The sequence below is a fragment of the Miscanthus floridulus genome, chromosome 3 (genome assembly GCF_019320115.1).
Source record: "Miscanthus floridulus cultivar M001 chromosome 3, ASM1932011v1, whole genome shotgun sequence".
Taxonomy (NCBI): domain Eukaryota; kingdom Viridiplantae; phylum Streptophyta; class Magnoliopsida; order Poales; family Poaceae; genus Miscanthus; species Miscanthus floridulus.
In genome coordinates, this window is record NC_089582.1 from 147,022,198 (window position 1) to 147,040,988 (window position 18,791).

The 18,791-nt window shown below is 42.0% G+C and overlaps 1 pseudogene; it reads left to right on the plus strand.

Moving 5' to 3' along the window:
- The first annotated feature begins 14,688 nt into the window (after positions 1–14,688).
- LOC136544656 (uncharacterized) lies at positions 14,689–18,549 on the plus strand (annotated as a pseudogene).
- The last annotated feature ends 242 nt before the right edge of the window (positions 18,550–18,791 follow it).

The following is an 18,791-nucleotide window of genomic DNA, read 5'->3' on the forward strand; positions in this document are numbered from 1 at the left end:
AGAAGAAGGATGACAAGAAGAAGAGCGTGGCATTTAAGGCCACATCATCCAAGGGCAAAGCAAAGCAAGAAACATCAAGTGAGGATAATGATTCATGGGATGATAGTGATGATGAGAAGATGGCTCTCTTTGTCAAGAGGTTTGGCAAGTTCATGGTAAAGAAAGGCTACCGTGCAAGAAGAAAGAAGTCTTCATCCAAGAACAAAGATGAGTCAAGAAGATGCTTCAAGTGTGGAAGCAAAGATCATCTTGTTGCTCAATGCCCATATAATAGCGACAATGATGATGACAAGAAGAACAAGAAGAAGGACAAGAAAGAAAAGGAGAAGAAGGACAAGACATTCTTCAAGAAGAAGAAGGGTGGATCATATGTGGTCACTTGGGATAGTGATGCTTCCTCAAGTGATGATGATGATGATAGTGATGATCACAAGACCACCAAGAAGAAGGTTCTTGCAAGTATAGTAATCAATGAGAAGCCTTCTCTCTTCGACTCTCCATCATGCTTCATGGCTAAAGCCACTAAGGTACAAACTTGTGATGATGGAAATGATAGTGAATATGATAGTGATAGTGATAATGATGATGATGAACCTACAAAAGATGAATTAATTGACATGCTAGAAGATGCTAGAGAACACTTTGACATCTCAAGAAAGGAATGCAAAAGCTTGCGTAAGGAACTAAAAGCCCTTAAGCAAGCATTTGAATATTGCAGATACATCACTTTTGTCCACTAGAAAGAATACCCATGTGTATCTAGTATATTCATCCATTATTACAAAGCCATATTTGTTACCACCGATACTAGTGTATTGTGTTAGCCCAAACAAATCCATGTGCAATAACTCAAATGCTTTACTAGTGCTCATCATACTTTTCTTAGGATGGGTGTTTTCAACTTATTTGTTGGCTTGACAAGAGCTACAAAGCTTATCTTTTTCAAACACAACATCTCTCAAGCCTCTAACCAAGTCATGCTTAACCAATCTATTCAATTGTTTCATTCCAACATGACCAAGCCTTCTATGCCATAACCAACCTATGCTAGACTTAGTGAACAAGCATGTAGATAATCTAGCTTCATTAGCATTGAAATCAACCAAGTATAGATTCCTATATCTAAAACCTTTGAAGATCAAGTTAGAGCCATCTACACTTATGATTTCTATATCATCTACCCCAAATATGTATTTGAATCCAAGATCACACAATTGAGCCACGGATAGCAAATTGAAGTTCAAGCTTTCTACTAGCAACACATTGGAAATGCTCATGTCATTGGATATTGCAATCTTACCAAGCCCTTTGACCTTGCCTTTGCTATTGTCATCAAATGTGATACTATCATAACCATTATTATCATTGGTGTTGATTGAGTTAAATATTCTTGCATCATCGGTCATGTGTTGAGTGCACCCACTATCAAGAACCCAATGCCTTCCTCCAGCTTTATAATTGACCTACAAAAGAAGATCAATTCTTTTTAGGTATCCAAACTTGTTTGGGTCCTTGAAGGTTAGTCACTAGGCTCTTTGGTACCCAAATGACTTTCTTCTTTGAGCCCATCCATGGTTTACCAATGAACTTAGCCTTCACACCATTTGTACCCTTAGTAAGCATATAGCATGAATCAAGCTTTATGAAGGATACATTAGCATTTTTGCTCTTGTTTTTGCATTCTTGCTCTTTGTGACCCACTTGCTTGCAACTAGTGTAAAACTGATCATTGTTCTTCACAAAACTAGTCTTGTGAGGAGTAAAGGCCGCTTTGCCTTTCTTGAGGGTATAGCCCAATCCCTCTTTATAGAGAGAAGCTCTTTGGCTACTCAAGCACATAAGCAAGCGATCCTCACCACCATAAGCCTTAGCTAAAGTGTGAGTGAGCTTAGTGACCTCCTTCTTGAGGTTCTCATTCTCAACCACTAGTGAGGTGTCATAAGTGAGACCATCACTACTAGATGAGGTGGAAGTAGATGTACTACAAGAAGGGTTAGTAGGAGCAATAATGATATACATAGATAGTGATTCATCAATTATATCACAAGTTAAACCTACATTGCAAGTTTCAACATGCTTCTTTTTATTTTGCTCTTTAAGCGAAGAAGAATGAGCTTTTTCAAGCTTTTTGTGAGCCTTGTCAAGCTTCTCATGGGCTTCCTCTAGCTTCTCATCAGTTGCTTTGAGCTCATCAAGGGCTTGCTTAAGGGCTTTTACCTTCTTATTTAAGCTCTTGCATTCCTTTCTCTTAATGTCAAAGTGTTCTTTAGCATCTTCTAGCTTGTCAAATAATTCATCCTTAGTAGGTTCATTATCATCACTATCACTATCATTTTCATTTTTATGTTCATTATCATCAATATGTTCTTCATCACTTTTATCATCACAAGATTGTACCTTAGTGGCCTTAGCCATGAAGCATGATGAAGATTCGAAGAGAGAAGGCTTTTCATTGATAGCAATGCTTGTAAGAACCTTCTTCTTGGTGGTCTTGTTATCATCACTATCATCATCATCACTTGAGGAAGCATCACTATCCCAAGTGACTATATATGAACCACCCTTCTTCTTGAATGCCATCTTGTCCTTCTTCTCTTTCTTTTCCTTCTTGTCCTTCTTGTTCTTCTTGTTGTCATCATCATTGCCGCTATTGTATGGGCATTGAGCAGCTGTAACACCTCGGGTGTTAGCCTTGCATAACTTGACTTGCATAACATGAGCATGATCATCAAGCATTCATAAACAAGCATTTATAATTGAAACATTGGATTGAAACATCTGCAATGTTTGCTTGTTATCGCATGTTTCTTAAACATATGCAACTTTTCTCGTTATTTCATGTCTCCATGTGTCTATGCATATGATCATGAGTGGACACATGTACTTGGTGGATGTGAGTCACACAAACATGTAGCAACACCTAGGTTAGCAAATAGGACTTTGTTCATGGTCACCTTTCATGAACCAACACTTAAGCTTCATGTGATTTCACTAACTAGCTCTATGAGTGACTACTACATGAAATGATTGAATAACCTTGCAAATTGCTTAAACATGTTTAGAGTACCATTATGAACAACTTTGATATTCATGGTTAGGGGTAAATAGGTCATTAAGCCATGCTTTGATGTGTATCATCATTTAAATGTGACATGTTTGACCAAGTTTGAACTAGGTGTTAGAGACCTTGCATGGAGGAGATCACTAAAGCAAAGTTGTAGTATTTGACATAGGGAACAACTTTTATTTTTGGGTCATTGACTGATTTAGCTCATAACATGCTTGAATTGAGATCACAAAAATCAGCAAAATCAACATTTCAACACTTATGAAATTTTCTAAGTCTTTGTTCGACTGATAGCCTGACAAACCCATCTTGGTGATGACATTACTCGTTATTTGTTGCGAATTAGAGCATACTCCCTTAACCAAAGTTGAAGCTAGTACATAGGGCTATGATTTTTGTTTAGACGGTTTATGCTTTAGAGCCACGGATTTGCGGTGAAATGGCCGGGAAAACTCGCTATCAGGCTGCTCCTTGCACGACTGAACCGACTGAACCGGTTGATTCAGTGGCCGATCGGAACAGAGTCCGCGCGCCGCGTGGATGTCGTGGCTGGCCGCGCGTCGCCGGCGCCCTACCCCACACGGCAAAGCTAGGCCAGAGCGTGCCTTCAACTCCCCAGCGTCCACCCGCACTCAGCCGCGCCCTCATTTCCCCATTTCGCCTCCTCGTTCCTCGCCGCAGCGACAGCCGAGCTCGTCCCACCTCCACCGTCGCCATAGCCAGCTCCAGCTAGTGCTGAGCCGCCCATTCGCCACCGTAGCAGCACCACTAGCTCCCCAGCAACCCATTGCGTCCACCTATGCCCGCTGAGAGCAATCGGTAAGCCACCGCAACGCACAACGCCTCGCCGGAGCTCCGCCGCCAGCCCTGTCGTCGTGGCCACGTCGCCACCATCTACCCCAGGCCACGATAGAGCGCTAGCTAGGTCCGTCGTAGCTCTGTGATGCTCGGCATAGCATTTGATCGAGTTGCCGTAGCTTCCACCGGCGTCTCGCCGTCGGCCCGCACCTCCGCCCCGCCATGAGCGCCACCGCCGTGCATAGCCCCGACAAGAAGTCCCACCAAGTAGAGCATTGTGTGCGCGAAGTCGAGTAGAACATCTGGTGATGATGTCACCACCAGCAAGTTCGTCGTCGGCGAGCTCTGGCCGCGCCAGTAGAGTAGCGCTGCCGGCTCTATTTTTGTCTCGATGACATGTGGGGTCCCCTGACTGACGAGTCCCACCGGTCAGCGACTCTGTAGTTGAAAGCTAGGTCATTTGATTCTAGTTTTTGAATTGTTTTATGATTTTTATATCTTCAGTTTGGTAGCTTCAAAAATTGTGCAATAAATTGTGTAGTGTTCCTTAGGAAGTGTAGTAGTTAGGAAAATATATTCCTGACATTTACAGTAGAAATTTTGGGAGATTTAAATAGAGATTTGAAATGTGTTTTTGAATGCATATAAATTTGTTTATTTTATATCTAGAGTTCTTGTGCTCCAAAAATTATGAAATTTTTGTGGTAAGCTAGTCTTAACATATATGAACTCTGGTAAAAATTTGAAGATCAGTGCATGTGTAGATTTGTAGTTATAGATTTTTCTTTTATAAATAGTAAATCCTTGTATGAATTTTTATAAATTAGTTATGAATCCAAAATTCATGAAATTTGCTGGGGGTAATCCTAGTACCATAAGGATGCTAAGAAAAATAGGAAATCTATTGCTTGATACTTTTCACTAGGGTTTTCTATTTATGCTACTTTAAGCCTTTCTGTCTTGTCATTTTTGTATAGAGTGTTTTATTGAATGAAATGGCATGAAACTTTTACAGTAGTCCTTTGATAGCATTAGTAAGGTACTGTAAATTTTTAAGAATTTTTGATGCACATTTGATATATGTTTATTATTTAACCTAAATATCTAAATAAAATAATAAAGGCATTTAAATAAATAGTTTGGGCTTCACCATTATATTGTCTTGAATGTATTTGGCATGCTTAAACTGTTGGTAGGCTTTATGTTGTCAAATTTTGAGTGATTACATGAAGTAGAAGTATCGTTGCTTTAAAATGCAAATTTAAAAGGATTCTGGATAGATTCTGTAGTTTGATAAGTTGCATGATAGGGATGATGTTTGCTATAAAAATGGTTAATAACAAAGTTGTAGATAATTTGATAAGCTTTCCATAAAGTCTAGGATCACTGTATTTGGGTTAGTAGAACTCCAGTTATGAGTGAAACAAATAGCTGCTATTTTGTGATATAGTAGATGCATTGTGGAAGTAGTAATTAAATAATCAAGAAGAGATATGCACCTACTCAATAAACATGATGCACTTGTTAACATATATGCATTCGTAATACTTATGCCATATTCATGCATCTAGGATCGGAGGAAGAGATAACGTTGCTGGAATTCGACGAAGCAGAGGAAGGGGACCAGCAGGAGAATCCTCAAGCCGTAGCTCCCGAAGGCGTGGAGCAGAATCCTGAAGAGCTTCTGGAGTGCCCTGACCACCGCCCTACTTCTTTTCTGAAAGGCAAGCCCCAGAGCATTCTAAGTCTCCCAGTATTTTACAAATGTTTACTTAAGTACTTATGATTGATGCATTAGGTTATAAGAGTTGAATGGAACCACTTGGTGCATGTACATTCCTTGTCCAGATATTACACCTTTAATCGGTATAGGTCCAGGATCGAATATATGCTTAGCCATGCTTAGACCGATAGAAGTCGGGTGATGTCCTATCACCTGCGAGATATAGGTGGATACCGAAGCACGGTTGGCTATATTTGCTATCGTGGAACAGAACCATGGGGTAAAAGAAAATCGAGACCGGGCGGGATGTCGATAGAGAAGCAACAAGACATGGAGGTCTTGGGTGTGGATCTATCCTCGTCTGTGTCGGTTAAGGACCGTACCATTGTTGGCGCTTCTGACAAGATTGAACGCATGTCTCTCACTTAGCTGGCTGGATAACTCGTTTCGACCACGAAGCTGAGTAATTCAACTCAGGCCGGGACCCATTCTGTTGTGCGCTCCTTCCGGGGAATGATCAGACTGAGCCCAAGGGAAGGCTAGGCCTGAACATTCTGGCATCTAGTGTTCTAGATTGTGTGGCGTGATACGGACCCGCGAAATGTAGATCTGAGTTGTACCAAAGGTGACCTAAGGCTGCCTTCGTGCGGTATGCCTGGGTTTGTGTTAGGAATAAATTCCTAGCTGGTTGAAATCGATTCGAATCGCCGTCTCTCCCGGATAGTGAGAAACTTGGCTAGTCCCAACATCATAGTAACTGTGTTATGAAACATGATGGTTCGGATGAATATGGAATTACAATACTTGCTATGGTTACTATTGTATGCTTTTAAATTGATATACTACATGTTTGGCACAGGATAGTTGCTAATCTAGAAATGGATAGTTATAATTAACTTGATAAAGGAATCATAATTATACAATGAGTCAATTGCCTTTATGCAAAATGTTGTTGAGTTACGTCCACCTATACAGCCTTGCATAATCCTTGGAGTCATTTTATTTCTGGTTCATGACGGGTAAGTCTAGCTGAGTATCTTCTCGTACTCAAGATTTTATTTCCCATTGTTGCAGATGGCACTATGTATCATGGTTATTGTAAGAGTTGCTTCTATCCTGCCATGGATGAGGAGTAAGCCTTGGGCAGGCTTCTTTATTAATCCCTATCTTTGCTTTTGTGGACCGTGATCCTACTTGGCACTGTATCAAACTATGTTGGAAACTTTATTTTTGAACTTAATTGCTTCTGCTTTATCTATCAAACTCGGTTTGTAATAACTTTTATTCATGCTCTGATGATGAAATGTATCTATGAACTTTATGTAATATGTGGCATGTATGTTGAATTATGTACGATCTTGGTTGTTGTACATCATTTATCGAGACCCGTCGTGGTACTCGATGGACTACCGGGTTTATATGGGTTCAAGTATGACAGTGCGACCGCTTACGGGCTGCCATTGTACTTGTACTCTTATAAATTGGTTGGTTCTGTGACAGCAACAAGATGATCTTTGCTTCTATACTTGAAGCACTTTCTTGACTCTTTTTTGTTCTTGAATGAAGATTTCTTTCTTCTTGCACGGTAGCCCTTCTTCACCATGAACTTGCCAAATCTTTTCACAAAGAGAGCCATCTTCTCATCATCATCATCATCCCAAGATTCATTTTCTTCACTTGATGTCTCTTGCTTAGCTTTACCCTTTGATGATGTAGCTTTGAATGCCATGCTCTTCTTCTTGTCATCCTTCTTGTCATCTTTCTTCTCCTTCTTTTCTTCCTTCTCATCATCATCTCTATAAGCATCATCAGTCATGATATCTCTCAAGATTTAGTTTGGTGTTATTGTGTTCAAACCGATCCTCACTAGTAAGGTGACCAACATGCCAAATCTTATGGGCAAACATCTCAAGAACTTATTGGAGAAGTCCTTGTCCTCTATTTTTTCACCAAGTGCTTTGAGATCATTGACAATCACTTCCATCCGATGGAACATGTCCGGCACACTCTCATCTTCATTCATCTTGAAGCTTGCAAACTTCTCTTTGAGAATATATGCCTTTGCACCCTTCACGGCTTGAGTACCCTCAAATGATTCTTCCAATTTCTTCCAAGCTTCATGAGCCATCTCAATATTCTTGATTTGCTCAAATGTTCTCACATCAATTGCATCATGAATGGCACTTAGAGCAATGTCATTATTTTGGAGAACCACTTCTTCGACCGCGGTGGGATTTTTCAGATCCTCAATCTCAATTTTGGTTTCTACCACCTTCCACACCTTTCTATTGATTGACTTGATATGTGTAGTCATCTTTGACTTCCAATAAGAATAATTTGAGCCATCAAATTGGGGTGGCTTCTTGGTGTTGTTGATTTGAGCCATTTTAACACCGAAGGTTGTTAAGCCTCAAATAACGGTGACCTTGGCTCTAATACCACTTGAAAGGTCCTAATGGCTAGAGGGGGGGGATGAATAGCCTAATAAAATTTCTACAACAACACTTAACAAAATAGTTAGACAATTATGAGGCGAAGCAAGTGTTGCGCTAGCCTACTCAAAATGCAAGCCACCTACCACAATTCTAGTTTAGATAGTGTCGATTCACATAAGAACTATGACACTACCCTATGTTAGTGTGCTCTCAAAGGCTAACTAAAGAGCCACACCAACAAAGCAAGCAAGCTCTCACAACTAGCTACACTAAAGAGCTTGTCAACTAGTTTGCGGTAAAGTAAAGAGAGTGATCAAGAAGGTTATACCGCCTTGTAGATGAAAGAACCAATCAATCACAAAGATGAATAATAATGAAGACTAATCACCTCGGAATCAATGATGAACACAATGATTTTTTACCGAGGTTCATTTGCTTGCCGACAAGCTAGTCCTCATTATGGCGATTCACTCACTTGGAGATTCATGCGCTAATTGGCTTCACACGCCAAACCCTCGATAGGGTGCCGCACAACCAACATAAGATGAGGATCACACAAGCCATGAGCAATCCACTAGAGTACCTTTTGGCTCTCCGCCGAGGAAAGGTCAAGAACCCCTCACAATCACTACGATCAGAGCCAGAGACAATCACCACCCTCTGTTCAACGATCCTTGCTGCTCTAAGCCATCTAGGTGGTGGCAACCACCAAGAGTAACAAGCAAAACCCGCAGCGAAACACAAACAACAAGTGCCTCTAGATGCAAACACTCAAGCAATGCACTTGGATTCTCTTCCAATCTCACAAAGATGATGAATCAATGATGGAGATGAGTGGGAGGGCTTTGGCTAAGCTCATAAGGTTGCTATGTCAATGAAAATGTGCAAGAGAGTGAGCTTCAACCGGCCATAGGGCTTAAATAGAAGCCCCCACGAAATAGAGCCATTATGCCCCTTCACTGGGCATAACATGGGCTGACCGAATGCTGCAGTCCAACTGACCGGACTCAGCACCAGACGCTCCGGTCGTGAATATCGGGCATGTTCGGTCGGCATACCGGACGTGTCCGGTAGCCTCCGACTACCACGTGTCCAGTTCAAACTGACTTAGCCGTTGCTGCCCCTTTTGCTGACGACCGGACGCATACATCGGACGCAGAACTACGAATGACTAGATGCAGAGCCACCAAGTTCGGTTGAGTCCAGTAAGCCACCAGGTCGACCAGACACGTCTGCTAGAAAACGACCGAACGTTGAGCCTCAGCATCCGGTGGAGTACAGTAAGCATCCTAGCCCGATCGGACGCATTCGGTGATATCGGACCGGATGCTGCCAGCGTCCGATCGGCTGTCCTCCATATACTGCTATTTTTTATTTACACCGGACGCATCCGGTGTGGTGACCGGACGCGTCCGGTCGTTGAGTCTATCACCAAAATACCGGACGTGTCTGGTTACATACCGAACGCGTCCGGTCACTCTGTAACCAGCACGACTAACTCCTCTTCGACTCTATCTTCTTCACCCTTGCTCAAATGTGCCAACCACCAAGTGTATCACCTTATGCACATGTGTTAGCATATTTTTACAAACATTTTCAAGGGTGTTAGCACTCCACTAGATCCTAAATGCATATGCAATGAGTTAGAGTATCTAGTGGCACTTTGATAACCGTATTCCGATATGAGTTTCACCCCTCTTAATAGTACGATTATCAAACCTAAATGTGATCACACTCTCTAAGTGTCTTGATCACTAAAACAAAATAGCTCCTATGGTTTATACCTTTGCCTTGAGCTTTTTGTTTTTCTCTTTCTTCTTTCTAAGTCCAAGCACTTGATCATCATTATGATATCAACATCATCATGCTATGATCTTCATTTGCTTCATCACTTGGAGTGTGCTACCTATCTCATGATCACTTGATAAACTAGGTTAGCACTTAGGGTTTCATCAATTCACCAAAATCAAACTAGAGCTTTCAATCGCCCGGCTCCGCTACCGAAGGACCCGCTCATGGTGACGGTGAATCGCACCGCAGCCAAGTGGGGGAAGAAGACAAAGGAGGTTAAGAGGAAGAAGAAGCAGGAGAAACTACAGGCATGGGAGCAAGGAGAGGAGACAAGTAGTGACGACGATGATGACGACGAGGAGGAAGATGATGAGGTAGTCGCAGACACCGAGTGGGGTGACCTGGGAGGCGAGGACATGCTGACAGGTATCCACTCGTCAATGCTGGGACCCTTCCCATTCCACACAGGGGAAGATGCGGCCGTGAGGCCAGAGGAGGCGGGCCAGACCACCGGCCCATCCTTAGCACCATCAGGGGCGGGCGGATCCGCCGCCACGCCTGAGGTGCCAGTGGGAGCAGGTGGACCCGTCGTCGCGCCCCAAGAGCCGGTGGGGGCAGGCGAATCTACCACCGCACCCAAGGTGTCTAGAGAGGGGAGTGGCTCCACCGCTGTGCCCCTAGATATGAGGGAGGCGAGCCCCTCGGCCCGGGAGCAGGGGATGGGCTCAAAACGGTCCCGCCCTGATGAGGTGGAGCAGGGAATCGGGGGTTCATCCCCCAAACGTCTCCACCGCCCAACAACGCCGATGTAAGTTGTCAATTCCTCTATTTTTCTCTATTTTTCATAGTGACTCACGCCTTTTGTTTCTTCTGCAGCGTCGGGAGATGGGTCGGATGGGGCACTTCTATAGCGCCGGTGCCCAAGAAAACCATCGCCCTTTAGGCAAGGTGGGGCCACCGCCTGATGTCGCTCCCATTTTGGGCGAGAGTGGAGCCGGCGTCATAGCCTCGTCGGTCGGTTTGGCGTCGCCCGCGGTGGTGCACATGCCCTCAGTGGGTCAAGCTATCAACGAGGCTACAGAGGCACCCTTGGAGGTTGCCACTCAGCGAGCGACGGAAGTGATGCCGCTGTCGACGCCAGGGCAGGCGGAGCTGTGGTCGCACTCATTGTGTCGACCACGACAGGCGCAGTGCAGCCAGATGAGGTCCCGTCGATGAAGGTGGAGGTGATGGTGGCTATGATGGATGTGTCATAGCCAGAAGCTATGGTGGCGGTGCCCAAGGTAGCGGCGCGTCCCATGCTACCAGCGGCCCCAGAGACGACGCCTATTGTGGGTAGGACCGCGGAGGTCAAGGCCTAGGGACCCTCGGACACCACGGTGGTTGCCAAGGAGACCAACAGGGAGTTGTCCCTAGTCCTGCCATCGGAGGGCCATCACCCGCCCGCGCAGGGATGAGCCCCCGCTCCGGTGGGTGAGTACGTGGGACCCGTCGTCGGAACTCTTTACCCTCGACGATGTCGCCGAGGGCATGTAGTGGGAGAAGCTCAGTGAGGGGTTCACGGTCACGCTGGAAGCTCTGAACCAGGCCAGTGGCACCCTTCAAGATGTAATCGTTCCCACCGGCTAGGTATTCACTTGGTCTTGCCTCTCGATCTCCATTTTTCTTCATCAATTTTTGTTTTTTTACCACCATCTTTTTCAGTCTCTTATTACTCGCAGCCAGGAGAAATCCTGGTTCCTTCGTGAACACAAGGAGGATTGGGACCGCCTCGTCGATGAGGCATGGCTACACAGGGACATGACCGCCTAGCTCTAGTAGAGGGTGGCCGAGCTGACTCCCCTTGCCACAGAGGCTGACAATCTTTGACGGCGGGCGGCCGAGGCCCACCGGGATGCGGAGGGCACCGAGAAGTCTTTTGATGAACTATCAGAGAGGGCACGGTGGGATTAGGAGGAGGTCGCCTGAGTGTGGATGGAGCGAGACGAGCTGCTCCAGCGGGATGCTGAGACCTGCCAATGGATCATCGACCTCCTAGCCGAGGCCGAGAGGGAGCGAGATCTTAGGCTAGGAGTCGAGGAGAGGTCCATGGCCCTAGAACAGAGGGTGAAATTGGACACCGATATGGTCGCCCGGCTGCGCACAGAGAGGCTCTGCTCGGAGCATAGCGTGACCTACGGGGAGCGCGACTAGGCCATCCAAGAGTGCGATGAGGCGTAATGGAGGATCAGCTCCCTCCAGGCTGAGATGGAGACCGTGAAAGCCTAGAAGCTGAAGGCCAAGGGTGCCGCTGTCGAACTAGCCATGGATCTGGCCGAGATGAGGAGTCTTCTTCAGGCGGAGAGCGACGAGCTCGATATCCTAAAGGTTGCCCTTAGCGTAGTCTACGATGACCTACAAGCGGTGCAGGTGGAGGGGACCAGCTCGCTCGTAGCCTGTGCCGCAGATATCACGGCATGGGTGCGCTAGCTGGAGAAGGAAGCTCTTCGCTCAGGGATCACCCAAGCCTTCACCGTCACCCGGTCACATTACGATGACAACATCGATTTCAGGGCGATGAGCCTTGGTTTCGTGCCTGGCTATGAACCCTCCGAGCTAGATGAAATAGATGCGACAGTGACTCCTCTTGCGGAAACCCTGGCGAGCAAACTTGAAGATATGGTTCACCCCAAGAGGGGGTAGTTAGTCGAATGAGTCTGATGGACATTTATCTGTAATCTGTGGACAAGTGTTGGCACTTTCATTTTTTGAAAATAGATTCGCAACTTTGTTTCGTTAAACAAATTCACAATTTCGTTTCATTTGATTGAACTTGCTTTCTTCCCTTTTGCATTCGAAAAAAGGTGCTTATGCAATCCGACCCTTCCATTTCATTTCGTATGTTTATGTCAGGATCCATGTCCGAGGGCTGATGGCGGCGCCCATAATACTGTAAGACAAAAGTCAGCGCCTACAATACTGTTCGGGCTCTGTTATGCCTGGAAGGGCTTAAAGTGCCCGTCTCATCATATCCTGATGGTACTTTTATGTAGGCAGGCAGGGTATGGTCCTTGGGACTATGGTTGACTTGAGTGTCCTGTCTTACCCTGTGCTCGTTATTATGAAGGAGCAGGGCGCAGACGTCGGGCGAGGCGGAGCCAGTCCCTGGTTGTCAGGCGAGGCGGAGTCGGCCCCTGGACGTCGAGCAAGGCGAAGCCAGCCCTCATATGTCGAGCGAGGCAGAGCCAGTCCCTGGTTGTCGGGCGAGGCAGAGCCAGCCCTCGGACGTCGGGTGAGGCAGAGTCTGCCCCCAGACGTCGGGCGAGGCGGAGTCCAGCCCTTGGGGGTCAGGCGAGGTGGAGCCAACTCTCAGGGGCCGAGCAAGACGTGGCCAACCTTCGGTTGTACGGGCAAGAAGTGTAGTTGTGTTCTTGTCTGTTCGGAAGCATCAACGTTTGCTGGTTATTAGCTCCACCTCATTGGGTACCCCAGTATTAGGTCCTCGACAAGATATTTGTGCTGAAATTGCATGTTGCAAGTGTCTATTTTAAGTGTTTCAAATATTTCAGAGGTACGTTGCAAGTGTTTTATATCGATGTTGCAAAAGTAGATTGGGATGTTGCACATGTTGCAATGATGTTTTCAAGTGTATGTACCAAATGTTTCATCTGTTTCAGATGTATATTGCAAGTGTTTTATTTGGATCTTGCAAAAGTAGATCTGGATGTTGCATATACAAGCATGTTGCAAGCATATGTTTTAAGTGTTTCAGGTGTTTCATACGTATGTTGCAATTGTATTTTCCTGGTGTTTCAGACATATGTTGCAAGTGTTTCAATTGTTTTGGACGTATGTTGCAAGTGTTTTATCTAGATATTGCAAAAGTAGATCTTGGTGTTGCATATGTTGTAGTGGAACCCATCTGCAGCAGCCACCTACTGAAACTATTGGGCCCACCTTCATGTGCGTGGGTGTGGAGGGGGCGTGTGCTCTGGCAATATGGGGTTGATGATTTCTACCAAGATCCAATCCAATTGCAGGCGCCTCCAAGTATCGCCACGCACGCATCACCATGCTGCTGACCACGTTCAACTTCAGGTACGTCACGCCAACAATGTTTTAGATTTTGATTTATAAACATTGACAAGTGTGATGAAAGCATAGATGTTAGCTTGCTAGGTACGCTAAACAAGAAAATGCAACGATAACTGTAAAGTTTTCAACCTACCTTCCGCTAGATGCTTCTTGGTCAGATGACCAAGATATTGGTGAATACCACATACGATCAAGAAAAGAGTACCTATAATCACATGAAGACTCGCTTTCGCTACAGCTCCGGTGGGTTCCATTCCCTTAACCAAGCCACTGGCTATGAGTCGCCGACTCATTCTTCAACAAACACGCGGTCAGAGATCACTTTTCCCTCCCACTGCTTGGAGACTTGAACATAGATTCTTTGACCCAGGTGATCAGGACTCGTACAAGTATCTGACGTGCTTAGGCAGGGTTAGGATTCGAACCTGCAGTCTTCAGGTCATGAGCCTGATGAGTCAACCAATTCCTCTACCCCGCTTCTTCCCCTGATCTTTCTTTCCCTCTTCCCACCAGGTTCCCCTTGCTTGCTTGGCCGGGATAGAACCAGTGTTAGGTTGAGCACAAGGTCTCGGGTTCGAAAACAGAGATCAAAGACTCTGTCCTCGCTTCGATATTGTTTTCATATTGAGGGATTAGTCTGCCATCAGTGGTAGACTGGGGAAGAAGGGATCAATCCAAGGAAACGAAAAAATCATAAATCATAAGACATATTAATCTTTATTTATTCATCACGTTTCTTTTCACAGTATTTGCATAAATTACTCTATCAACTGTAAATTTTGTTTTTTCTTTCTTTTGCTATGAATTCAAATGTTCAAAACTCAGAAGAAAAATCTTCTGCAAATGAACACACGATTGACAATAAGCATCCAAAAGAAATTGAACAACAAATCAAAAATGACCAAACGTATGACGAACTTCCACAAGGTATTTAATTATATTGTTACATATAATTTGTCACAATGTTGTTTAATTTTTTAAGTTATATAAAAAAATTTATTTTACTTGCAGATTATACAATGACCGACAAGGATTTCTGTGCTCAAATAATAATAGAGTCATCTTTGGCCACTAATATACTTGTCAAGATAGATCATATTTTTGTCAATCAAGATCAATTGTCATGTCTTCTAGACCCGGTTAAATATTTGAACAACGATGTAAGTGTACCAATGTGCTTTAAAATATCTCTATCTAATATAAATAATACAAATAATTCTCTATTTTATAAATAGTGTAATCTTATTGTTATTTCAATATTTTTTGTGTAGGTTATAAGTGCATATATCTGTTGTTTAAAGGAACAAGCACATCTACAAGTTAGAAATGGGGTTAAGGTATACTTTGAGAATCCTGTTAACTCCAGACTGCTAAAACGAGATGGCAAACTTAGAGTAGATGAAGATGGAAGCTTCATTACAAGGATCGTTGAAAATTATCTAAGCCATGACATGGTAACATACGTTTCCATATATTTTATTTTCTGTTAGTTTAATACATTTGTATTGTTTTTTTATATATCAGAGACTAATTCATTGTCTTTGTTAGATTCTACTTCCAATAAATATCAAGAACACACATTGGTATTTAGCTGTTCTTCGTACAAAAAAGTGTGAGATACAAGTTCTTGACTCATTGTGTTGGAAATTCAATCGAGATGACCTCAGAACTACGGTAAGTTATGATTTCAGCATTACAATTTATTTAAATGTTTTACATTGATCCTCCTTTTATATTCTTTATTATTACTAATACTTTGTATTTCTACAGCTGGAAGGTCTGCAATCTCATTTAAACATTATTATAAAAAAAGAAGAAGATGTGGTCCAAAATTGGGAAGACCTTGACGTCACTAAATGGACAGTCAAAGAACAATTAGAAGAACCAATCCAGAAAGACGGGTATGTATAACACACTATAATAAAATTATAATGCATATGTGTACAGATTTGTTTTTTAATACTCAATGCTCTATAACTTTGCAGTTCATCTTGTGGTCTATTCATGCTCAAGTTTATGGAATACTGGACTGGAGATGCACTTTCTCAACATATTACACAGGTATATATTACTTTTCCTAGGTGAATATAATAAGTTGATAACCTATTAAATTACTGGACATGTGGTAATATCGATTATTACCATGCAGGAAAATATTAATCATTTTAGGTACAAGTTAGCCGGCATACTATTATGTTGGAAAACAAACACAGCAGTAATGAAACGACGCAAGGAATCAGCACCCTCACCAACCAAACACACAGTGAAAGACAACAACGAGAATCAGCACCCTCGCTGACCACGCACGCATCGCCGTGCTGCTGACCACGTTCAACTTCAGGTACATTTGGGCAAGGTCTATTTGTCCGTAAACTGTTTTGATTTATAAACATTGACAAGTGTGACAAAAGCATAGATGTTAGCTATAATAATTATACACAATCCAACGAAACGAGAAAATCGTAAATCCTAAGACAAATTCATCTTTATTCCTCACGTTTCTTTTCACAAAATTTGCAGAAATTACTCAATGAATTGTAAATATTGTTTTTTTTCTACCTTTTGCAGACTGATTTGGGTATTGTTATGGATTCAAATGTTCAAAACTCAAAAGAAGAAAAATCTTCTGCAAATGAACACACGATTGACAATAAGCATCCAAAAGAAATTGAACAACAAATCAAAAATGACCAAACGTATGACGAACTTCCACAAGGTATTTAATTATATTGTTACATATAGTTTGTCACAATGTTGTTTAATTTTTTAAGTTATATAAAAAAATTATTTTACTTGCAAATTATACAATGACCGACAAGGATTTCTGTGCTCAAATAATAATAGAGTCATCTTTGGCCACTGATATACTTGTCAAGATAGATCATATTTTTGTCAATCAAGATCAATTGTCATGTCTTCTAGACCCAGTTAAATATTTGAACGACGATGTAAGTGTACCAATGTGCTTAAAATATCTCTATCTAATATAAATAATTCTCTGTTTTATAAATAGTGTAATCTTATTGTTATTTCAATATTTTTTTTGTAGGTTATAAGTGCATATATATGTTGTTTAAAGGAACAAGCACATCTACAAGTTAGAAATGGGGTTAAGGTATACTTTGAGTATCCTGTTAACTCCGGACTGCTAAAACGGGATGGCAAACTTAGAGTAGATGAAGATGGAAGCTTCATTACAAGGATTGTTGAAAATTATCTAAGCCATGACATGGTAATACGTTTCCATATTTTTATTTTCTGTTAGTTCAATACATTTGTATTGTTTTTTAACATATCTGAGACTAATTCATTGTCTTCGTTAGATTCTACTTCCAATAAATATCAAGAACACACATTGATATTTAGCTGTTCTTCATGCAAAAAAGTGTGAGATACAAGTTCTTGACTCATTGTGTTGGAAATTCAATCGAGATGACCTCAAAACTACAGTAAGTTACAATTGCAGATTTACACTTTATTTAAATGTTTTACATTGATCCTCTTTTTATATTCTTTAATTTAATATTACTAATACTTTGTATTTCTACAGCTGGAAGGTCTGCAATCTCATTTAAACATTATTATAAAAAAAGAAGAAGATGTGGTCCAAAATTGGGAAGACCTTGACGTCACTAAATGGACAGTCAAAGAACAATTAGAAGAACCAATCCAGAAAGACGGGCATGTATAACACACTATAAAATTATAATGTATATGTGTACAGATTTGTTTTTTAATACTCTATGTTCTATAACTTTGCAGTTCATCTTGTGGTCTATTCATGCTCAAGTTTATGGAATACTGGACTGGAGATGCACTTTCTCAACATATTACACAGGTATATATATTACTTTTCTTAAATGAATATAATAAGTTGATAACCTATTAAATTACTGGACATGTGGTAATATCGATTATTACCTTGCAGGAAAATATTAATCATTTTAGGTACAAGTTAGCCGGCATACTATTATGTTGGAAAACAAACACAGCAGTAATGATTCAGAGTGATGAACAAAGTCTTGCCGCTGAAGATAGTTTCAATGATATTACCATCTTGGAAAATCCAGAGATTCAAAAGGAATTCAAATCATCAGACTTATTATCAAGCGAAACGAAGTACCAGTCGTTGATGTCTGTTCTTTCAAAGATAAGTGGACATGAGTTAACAAGCTGCCTTTGTGACTATATCAAATCAATTAATTGTGCAGACACCTTAAAGTAAGTTTTTATTTTCAAGCAATATTTATTAGTAAAACTGAAAGTCAATTTCTAACATAATCAATTTCATTTTCCTTATCCTTTACAGTAAAATTTGGATACAAAGCTCCAAGCCATATTCCATCAGCTTGACTCTTCAGAAACCGCAACACATATTAAAGGACAATGAGCCCATGGACCATGAATGTTTCAATTTGTTCATACGAAAAAACAATGTCTGATTACATCCACCAGATGAAGAAAATCAAAGGACCAATATCAAAGCATTATCTAGACTTGCAGTTTTGGGTATGATGATCTAACATTTGCTCTTTTTAATATACTCATTAAGTTATATTCAATGTTTTCTATAACTAATTTGTAATGCTGATTTAATATGTTAGATGATTATTGATTTTGGACGACATCCAAACTTCCGTAAAAAGTTAGATGAGGAATAACTAAAAGAGTCCATACGTAAATGGCCTGGTATTGAATACAGTGTTTCAAGATGCAAATCGGTAAGATGATTCACATAGGCCTCATAATGATATTGGTTTAAATTTCTTTTAACTATTAGCCTTTTGCAGATTCTTATACCAATAACTCAACTGAGCGGTGCCTTCATTTTGTTCATATTGAACCAAGAGACCAAAACAGTATACATTTTGGACCCTAATCCTCCTAATCCAATTTACAAGTA